The sequence below is a fragment of the Falco naumanni genome, chromosome 3 (assembly GCF_017639655.2).
Source record: "Falco naumanni isolate bFalNau1 chromosome 3, bFalNau1.pat, whole genome shotgun sequence".
NCBI lineage: Eukaryota > Metazoa > Chordata > Aves > Falconiformes > Falconidae > Falco > Falco naumanni.
The window spans coordinates 31,047,321-31,057,490 of record NC_054056.1 but is presented as its reverse complement, the minus strand read 5'-3'; the positions used below and the strand labels follow the sequence as shown (position 1 = coordinate 31,057,490).

At 43.8% G+C, this 10,170-nt stretch overlaps 1 long non-coding RNA gene across 1 annotated transcript; it reads left to right on the top strand.

Moving 5' to 3' along the window:
* The first annotated feature begins 243 nt into the window (after nucleotides 1–243).
* LOC121084528 lies at nucleotides 244–4,489 on the top strand. Its single transcript, XR_005826763.1, has 2 exons — nucleotides 244–311; nucleotides 2,082–4,489. It is a non-coding gene; the product is annotated as an uncharacterized LOC121084528 (long non-coding RNA).
* Nucleotides 4,490–10,170: the final 5,681 nt, after the last annotated feature.

Genomic DNA, 10,170 nt, shown 5'->3' with positions numbered 1-10,170 from the left:
GATCGGGCCTGCGCCCCCTACGGGCGGAGCGGAGCCGAACCGAACCGAGTCGAACCCAGCCGCCCCGCGGGGTCATTGCCCGGGGCGGGCGGGGCTGCGCGGGGGGCGGGCCTCTTCCCGGTCACGTGGGGCGGGCGGCCGCTTCCCGCCGAAAGGGGGGGGCGGGGCCGGAGGGGCGGTGAGGGGCGGCTGGCCGGCTGCTGGCACCGAGGGGGTGGCTGCGGGGGTCGGGGGAGCCGGGGGCAGAGGGAAGGCTTCTCCGGACGTGCCTGAAGAAAAGCTTGGGCCAGGAGAGCTCAGCCCTTGTAAAGGTACCGGCTGTTAGCGAGGGCCCTGCTTGGGGGCGTCCCCTTCCCGTGGGCTTGCCGCTGCCGGTCGCTGTGCGCCGCGGGGGCCTGGGCGGTGTGTCACCCCCCAGCGCCCCTTCCGTGGGGCCGTGACCGCCGGTTTGGGGAGGGCAAGAAGGTAAAAAAGCGGCGTCGGCTCGGTATGGCAACATCGAGCACTTATCTTGGCTTCCTCGTGTGCTGACAAAAATGTCTTGAATGTTAAGCACCTATCCGTACGCAAAGCTTTTAATACGTTGCCCGAGGTGACGCGATTGAAATGGTGGCGCTGTGTCAGGCCGCCTGCGACGCGCACTCGGGAGGGGACAGCCGCAGAGAGCGCTCCCGTGTGCCGGAAAGCCGTGTCTCGGTGGGGCAGAAAACATAAACGTTTTATGAAAGATAATTGACTTCAGCGCGGGCGGGTTTTAAAACATACTTTACATCATCGCCTCCAGTAAAAACAAGATGTGGATTCCGCGGGAGTCGGTTTCTGCTGGCTGCCGTTGGAGTTAGTGCTGCTCCCTTGTTTCTAAAATATAAATCCGAGGGGTTTTTCAGCATGCTGTTCATTGCTGGTTGAAACTACCCGTTTTTCGTGTTACTCGCGTGGAAAAAAACACCCCATAAAAGCATGGTTTTCAGCTTTATGGCATAATAGTAGAACGAAATTAAAACAAAGAAACAAAAAACTCTTCCAGAGCTGTCCAAATAAAATAATTCCATATATCTGATCTAGATGTTTAGGTATTTATTTAGTATAAAGGTCTGCATTTGATGTTTTTTTTAAATTTAAGCTATAATTATTTATAACTGAAAAGCACCCTCAAATTATTTCTTCTCACTAGTTATTGTGCAGCCGTTGACTTGTACAGAACAGTTTAAAAAAAAAGGAAAACCCAATTCCCCTAGGCAAGAGGGTGTACAGAAGGGTGTGCAAATAATACTGGAGAGGAAATTGGAACTAGTGAGTAGGCAGAAACGGGGACAGAGATGTGGGCTGGGATTATGCAGATTTCACGGTGAGAACAAAGAACCTGAATTTGATGCAGTAAATGGATGAGAAACCAAGAATTAGTCGTGGAACAGGATTGACCTGGAATATGTCTTTGGTGGCATTTTGAGCTTAGTGCTGCAAAGGCATAAGTGCGAGGAAGTCAGAGGAAGAAATTGTGCATAATGATGCTAGCTGTTACAGGGACAACAATGAAAGTTGATGAGTGAGCCATCTAAGACAAGACAGTATGTTAATTATATTGTTAGCAGAAGTCAAAATAAGATGTGGACTGGAAAAAGCAGCAATCAAATATGTTCCTTTCCTCTTTGCTATATAGGACAGTCTATATATGTTATCTTTCCAACAATATTAACATAAAAGAAGAGATTAATTGGGTAATAACTAGGCTATTTATAGACCTCTGCTGCAGAAGACAGTGAGACTTTCAAAGCTCAAATGTCAGAAGTATGAAGATAAAGCAAAGTAGACAGAGATAAATCCGTCTTTCACAATGTAGTATCACTCTCAACATCAAGGTGAGGTGAGGGCATGGGTGCAAGAAATCATCTGCAGTAAATTTCTGGTAAAATGAAGGTTGGTAGGGGGCCTTGAAAAGCCTTGAATGCATGATATGGTCCTGATCAGTCACAGTTACCACATCTTACTAATGACATTTTAAAAGCCCTTCTAGATTAACATGGAGTTCCCTTATACTGTAGATTTTAGAGAGAAATCCATACTGGTTTATTTTCTTTCAGCTAAAAGGCCACCTTACAACTTTGGGGTTGACAACACAGCAGATAATGTCTTCTCTTGTTTTGTTCTCTCGATTGTACCTTGTCATGTATTTATGTGTGAAAAATGTATTCAAAGGTGAAGACTGTATGAACTGTATATAACTCATCAATGAATTCCCCTGCAGATTTGCTTCTTTTGAAATATGCCAATGGAAATGAAAGCTTGCCCTCTCCGAGTTACCTGGTTTGTTTTCATCTCATATGACCTCATTCACAGAGGAAATGCATTGCTGGCACAAGGGAATTGTTTACTATAAAACTGTTTTCTCAGTGACTGTGGAATTGGAAATTGAATGCTACCATAAACATTGCTCTCCAAACTGCAGTTGTACATAAAGCAATACTTAATTAATCTGACCTTAATAAATAACATCACAAAGTGTATAATTGTAAAGAGCAAGCTGACCGATGTCTGTATATACCCTGAGGATAGGGAGGGAAAGAGAATGGATAAAACATGCTCATTTCTTTGCTAATTAATCTTTAGAAGAAGCTTCAGTACAACAGTGATGTGTTTAGAGAGGGAATACAAGTAGATGAAAGCAGCCAAACTGTAAGAGCTGTTGCAGCTGTGGTTTTCTTCTTTGGTTTTGTTAATTTAAATCTTTCAACAGACTTTTGCAATAACAGTGTTGTGGGTTGAGATATTCAATACTAACCAAAGTGTGGCAACTGAAGAATCAAAGTTGTCATGTAAACACAGAAACAAGTTTGTAAATTGGTAACACTACAGCACAAATGGCCCATATTAGAAGTGCCCTCTTGATCTTCTTAAAAGGTAAATGCTCCCAAAACATACCAGGTACATGTAAAAGAAACACGGCTTGTTTTAAGATGCCTTCAAGAGAAGGGATGAAGTTTTAGAAGAGCAGGTGGCAAGGTTGCAGCCTCTAGCCTCTGGATTCACTTGTATTGTGCCCAGCTATTCATCTGCTGAGTTTTCTGGTTGTGTTTTCTGCATACTGGGAAGGGGAAAGGGAGACTGGGATTGATAGGCTACATAGTGGTAAAGCCAGAGCCTTCTTGGTGTGATTTCCATCTAGCCTGTCTTACTGCATTTAGAAAAAGAAATACCAGTGAAAGAGTAACTTCCAAGGCCAAGGAAAACAACTTTTTCCCTTTATCCTTCTAAGGTAAGCTGTTTTTCTTTCTGTCCTTCCCCCTTTTTTTTGTAGCAAGCCTAGGTGGGGCATCCAGCAGCCCTCAAGAAATGAACAGTAATGGCTACGAGAGATTAGAGCCATGTTAATAATTCTGGGTTCCTGTGAAGCTCCAGGTTTTAGAATAATGGCGGCCTAGACAGGTGGTTCCTGTCAACCAACTTTCTTCTTGAGGAAGAATAGCACATGGGAAAATCAGAGCTGCTGTACTTGATCAGAAAAGGATCTGTCTTTACATATATATAATGTACTGTCTGTCTCTGACAGCTGTCCATAGAGGATACTTGGGAAAGAGAGAGATGATGGCCTGTATATGGTGTTGACTAATGTAGCTGGCTGAAGCATGTATCACACCTGGTTGTCTGCCTGGCTGCGCTTCCCCAAACCAATCAACAGGCCCCCGTAGCTGGACAGCAGCTCGCGTACCAGTCATCGTGCTGGGCAGAGATCATGGAATTGTTCTTGTATTGCAGGGCAAAAGGGCTCCCGGAGCACTACCCAGGCTAGAATACCCTGGCTAGGTACCCTCTTTGCTGGAGAGCTGTTGGGCTGATCTTGTGGGTCTTCCTAGACTTCCCGTACTGCCATACTCGGCGTATTAGCCAGGAGGTGCTTGCTTGCAGCCACCAGCTCCCCAGATGTCCTTATCTGGTGAACTCGGGCAGGGAGAGGCCAGGGGCTTCTGTAGAGTAACTCCCCAAGGTTGCCAGCACACAGACAGGTGGTGGTTCTAGGTAGCCCAGGCTCAGGTCAAACCAAGGCAGGCTGCCTGCTGGGAGCAGAGGAGGTGTTGGGGGCTGATTTTGTGGTACAGAAGCAAGCAACATGCACATATATAGGCCAGCCACCAGCCTAGTTTCTCAGGGCTTCTGCAACAGTGTTGGGATGAACACACTGGAAACAAATGCTGAAAGCACTGTTTAAACCAGAATTCTGTCTTCATACTTTTCTTCAAGCTTAGTTAACTGTTTAATGTGTTTGCCACAGTTGTTTTTTTTAAAGTAAAACGATATCCAAAATGAACAACTTGAAATTGTGAATCATTATCTGTTTTGTTTTCTATGTAATGCTGAAGAAGTAACTGTACCAATATTTTGCATATTGTGCAATAGAGCTATTGAAATACAATTAATGACAACCCATAGTAAAAGGAAGGTTTTAGTGTCTTGTGTCTTAAAAAGCCATAAATTAAACTCGGGTCCAATTTCATGTGGTGTCTGTGTTTCTATTTGGTACACTGAGTTATACCAGACCTCACACTGGAACAATTTGCTGTTCATACTTGGACATAAGAGACTCCTTGGCTTGCTAAGTATTCCTAGGGTGCTGTGAGTTGGAGAATGCCGAGCAGCCTCCCTCTCCTCAGGTGGCATGGAAGAGCAGGCAAGAATGGGCACAGGAGGGAACAGGCTGTGGTGCCCTTTACATGGGAAGGCTCAGTGCTAAAACTTCAAAAGATCTGTAAGAAGTGAAAGCAGGCATTTTACACTGGGACATCTGCTTTGTCTCTTGACATAAAAGCACCCATTCTCTGTTGTTCTTGTCACCCCCAAAATTATACTCAAGCAGATGATTGCAATGGAAGTTCATGTTACAAGATAGCACACGTGACACCGTTGTTAACAGCAGCTGTCTGGCCAGCTCGGAAGCCAGAGAGACGTGAAGTGCACGTTTGGCTGACCCCGAAGCCATGGCAGGCTGTGTGATACCCCATTGCCTCGCCCCTATTCCGTCACATCACATATGGAGGAGAAGCGGCTGCCAGTGCTGCACTTTCTGTGGGGTGGCACTTACCTTTCACTGGAAAACTGGGTGATCAGAGGAAGGGAAGGGTCTTGCAGACCTAAGAAACCCCACTGACCCCTTGTTTAACAAACTGAGAACAGTAATGTGAGGATTACTGTGGTTTCACCTGCCTTTGCTCCCTATCTGTCTAGGAAATCCACAGCTGCTGTGGTTTGCAGTTACCAGTTACCATCTCTAAGCTCATGTTGTGATGCTGTGACACAGTGCACTTTAATACAGAATTTAATCTGTGGAGAAACTAGCTCCTTGGTCACTATCTGCTTTTAGGTTTCCATGTAGTAATTCTAGCTGGACAGCTGAGGGAGGAAGCCTTTCCTGGCTGTTTTTGATGAAGTGATTCAGGAATTACTATTGAAGCTACCGCATTGCTTGTATCATGTTTCACCATTCCTCAGAAGCAGCCTTCCACCCATCACTGTCATTATTACCTTCCTAGATATGTATTCTCATTAATGCTTTCACTTTTTAGCGAGATAGGGAGTATTATTGTGATGATACTTGCAGCAACTTCTGACCTATTTCTTTCATTTTACCTGATTTCTGCTCAGCAGCTTGGAGGTAAAGTTGCTCCTACCCAAGTTGGTAGAGTTGTTTTTTCCAAAATAGGCATAATTTTGTGCATTATATCATCATACCTTTTGAAACATGTACTTCTAGGTAATTTTAAAGATTGAAAGGTCCTGAATGTCTATGAGTTTGCTCTGCTTCAGGATTAAGCTACCAGTTATACCACCACAAGTCATTCAGTCAAGCCATGTCTATTATATGTGCATTTATATAACTCAGTCTTATTACAGAAGATTGAATTAATGATTTGCAGTCTTGGTAGGCCTCTGGTTTCTCAAAAAACTTACCTTTTGTAGGTGATGATCTCAGGTAGTTGACAGTGTTTCATGTTTCTAGAGTTGCTTGGCCTACCCCACATAGCTGCGTGGGAGAGCTTCATACTCTGCCATGGCTCTTTGCTCTGTAGCTGCACTCTTAAAAACACTGGAAGAAGTTAAATTACATCCTCCAGGTTTGTCCCAGGTTCACCGTGAAAGCAATTCAGAGAACTTACTTTGCTCAATCTTTTAACATGAATTAAATCTGTTTCCAGTTCCAGGTAACACGCTGGATACACAAACACCAGCCTCTTGCCAGTGCTGTATTTCTTGGATGCAATTACACAACATCTGCCCTTGTTATCAGTCCCCGATAAACTATCCTTGGCATGCACTGCAGAGGAGCTGCTGTTATGCAATGGAAAGTTAGATCTCTTGTACATAGCTCTGTTCTCCTCCTCTAACCCAAGAAACAAGTACGAAATAGCTTGCTGAGAGCAAGCAGTTCAGCCATCTCTCCCCCTTGCACTGCTATTAAATCCATCAGAGTTGCTTGTGCTCCTCCAGGTCTGTTTCCATCCTCTGGGAGCACAGCTCATTGCCATCCAGCTGTCAGCCAGGGAAAGGACCACGTGTACAGATGGGCCCTTTCGCTTTGAAGGGGGAAAAAGGAAATCAGAGACACTTAGCATTTGCTTTGCTGCATATAAACTCGCTTTGGTATAAACACTGGAGAAATACAGGAACATAAGGAGCTTTGAAATAGGATTTAAAAAGGAATCAGTGCCTTATCTTCCATTTGAGGGGAAAAAAAATGGTGTGAAGGACAGAGGGTAAGTCAGACAGAAGAAGAAAGAAACCAAAATTAGAATAGCAAAAAAAGAGAATACTACTCAAAAGCAGCAGGAAAGAGCAGGCATATATTGCCAATTAACACTTCATATCAAAGGAAAATTCTGATAAAACCCTTTTTCTCCTTCTAAGAAGCATCATACATTTGCAGTATCTACTGCAGCAAAGCAATCTTTACAGAAAAGAAGGCCCAAGAGAATAAGCCAAGTAGCTGCAAAGCTTGTGGAAACCGTTTCACTTAGCTTACAACTAGGACAAAAACAGGACACAACCCCATGGGAGCCTGGGGCTTCGGCATCGCTGCCCTTGCTCACCAGCTGATTTGCACCCTGTGCCAGCTACAGGGGGTCCGAGGCCCAGACCAGTGTCTTTCACCCCACACATGCCCCTGGGGATGCGTTTACCCTGTGTAGAGTCTCAGGCTGCCCAGGAAGACCACCACCACCACTCCACCCCACCCCACAAACCCCCCTAACAATCTACAAATGCTCTAACACCTAAACCTGGAACAAGCAGGCATCTCACAGTGCTACAAGTGCTGAATGAAGGTAACTTTGTAGTAACTACCAGTAGTACATTTGGTGGGTTGTCACACAGATACGGGCACCTTTTTGAGGTGTTCGTAACCAGCATTTGCGTGTGCGGACATGCATGTGTATCACAGCCCTCTGTGTGTGCTGGGGCAGGGACTGTCTGCTGGTGGGGACATCCCGTCTCTGCCCTGAAGCTGGTGAAGGCGCAGTGATGATGAAGAGCAGGCAGAAGACTTTGGCTCTGTCAGCAGGACCTACAGCTCCTGTGGAAACTATTGCTACAACTACAGAAGGTTTGCCGTCAGGCAGGAAAATCACCTGCTTGTTTCCATACTGATAGTGGACATGTGGATCATGGGCATGAGGTTTTTGGGCAAGTGAAAAAAACAAACCAAAAAAGAAAAGATTTTTAAATTTTAGAGACAGAACAGAACTGGACACGAACGCAAAGCCCACATCAAAATAAAAGCAGGTATAAAGATTAAAAACACACCAAAAAGCAGTAATTGCTTTGGTATTTGGTTGTGTACAGAGCAATTCACGGCTGTGATTAATTCATTAGAACATCTTTAAAACTCCAAGTGAGCTCAGGCTTAGCCAGGCAAGAGCATGAACATTTCAACTGGCATTTTAAATGGCACATTCAAAAACTGCAGTCAGCTACTTTTCCAGATTTTCTAAAATCTTACCTAAAAAAAAAAAAAAAAAAAGAAGGCCTTGACAGGTCAGAGCCTCCCAGCTCCAGCCCATCATGCTCCAGCCCCCAAGGAGGAGAGGAAGGAAAAATGATCATTTGGATTAGCAGTGTTTTAATTTTTTTCCCCTCGCTTTCTATTGGGCAAACAATTCACTCGACTCTTCCAGAGCCCGTCACTGCTGTAACAGTCCTTATTTGCCATTGTATTTTCTGGATGAGATGGCGGTATTTATAGCAACTTTCTCAGTCCCTTGCCTAGTTGACTCGTTATTGCCAAGACACTGACAGAGCAGTAGCAGAAGACAACTACTCCAGCTGAAAGTACTATTTTTTTTGTATAACAAATTACCTGTGGACAGTCATCAGCCCACAACACAACAGAGTGAGTCAGAGGAAATTATTGTTTATCATTTACAGAACACATGTGACACTGCACATGTTTGAAAGCCAAGTCCCTGCCTTGAATAGCTTAGATTTAAATTAGCTGAGGCAGCAGAGGAGGGAGGGCAAGCCTTGCCAACTCGTGGCATGGTGCCTGGTAATAGGTCACCAAGCAGGAAAGGAAACCCTGGCTTCATTATCAACATCAGGCCTGCGCTCAGGTGTCGGTGACTTATTTCCTGGAGACATCACCAAACGTGACCAAAGCCTCTTTAGAAGAAAACTTAGCTCCTGCTATGATGCAGCTAGAACATCATATTTTCATGACTAATAGTTGAGAAGTCCAAATAAACGAGCCTTAAAATACAAAGTATTTCTGCAAAAGGCAAGCAGATTGTACACGTGCCAGGTACTGTGCACAGATGGTACAGACAGATGGACGCTGGCATCCCCAAACGCTGAGTTAATGTGATGAAGGGAAGAAGTATCCTTGAGCGTTTATTCATCCAAGTTGGAGCCTCTTAGGCAGGATGAAGGACGGAAAGTTGAGCAAACAGAAAATAGCACAAAACAGTGACCTAGTCAAAAAGCTGCTATCAGAAGGGCGTGTGTGTGTGTGTGTGTATGTAGAGGTAGGGAGGGAGAGGAAGAATTGTAATTAGGTCACAGGGACCAAAAGACGAATAACAGGACAAGCTTATCTAATACCTGGGCTGTCACTACACAAGTGCCAGAACAGAGGATGCACAAGCAATTAAGTTTTTATACAGCTAATTATGATGACAGATGATTTGTGGAATAAAATATCTAAATTAAAATAGTGTTAATAAAAAGCTAAAGAAAAATCAAAGGGGAAAGCACTGGAGCTATGCCACGTGAGCTACAACAAAAAGCTACCTGTTCAAGAATAAAAGGAACAATGTTTTGATAATAATTAAGTATCTGTTGGAATAGCAGCACAGTAGAAAACAGTCCACCAAGTTCTTGCAATAGTTTACGCAAGTTACAGGAATGGCTTTCAGTCAACCATGATTACTAGGGTGAATCTGGTTAAGACCAAAAACATGTATGGAAGCCAATCATGAAACAAGCTTGTCATTCTGGAGGAAGGAAAGAGTAAACAGCAAAATAAAGATGTTCCTGTGTATTTCAACAGATCAGAACTACTAGAAAGCTTCCTGTCAAGATAATCCTCAAAAAACAACAACAGAGAATATCTAGTTGTATTCTTATTATAAGACAACTAAACAAACACAAAAAGTAGATCAAAATCCCTGACCAGAGAACATTCAGCAGCTTCTCTGCTTCAGTTGACAAAGTATGATCAGACACCCCTAGCAGCCAGGAGCATGAAGAAAAGTGATTCAAAAGTAACTCCCTCAGCTACCTCTGTTCAGCTCCACTAATTAAAACAAAAGCCTACTGGAAGACCAGCAGATAATTTGAAAAACAAAACCAATCAAACAAGAAAACTGAAGCAGATTTGTACACTTGCCTCGTGCTAGAGAACGACAAAATAAAGCCAACAGGTAAATCAGGGAAGAAACAAGACTCTGGAATTTAAGGTCAATCAGGCAACACAGGGGAAAAAAATGTAACAGTTTACTGTGCTTTTCTAACCCTATGAGTATATGCATTGAGATGTATGCCACAAGTGACAGGAAATCCCAAGTTTAATGTCAATGTGAAGAAACCATCTGTGAAGAACACAACTGATTTAACTGAAAAATATTTTACCCACAGGAAAGAAAATGACTTTTCACATTGCAGTCAGTAAGCAGTAACACCAGAAGTCAG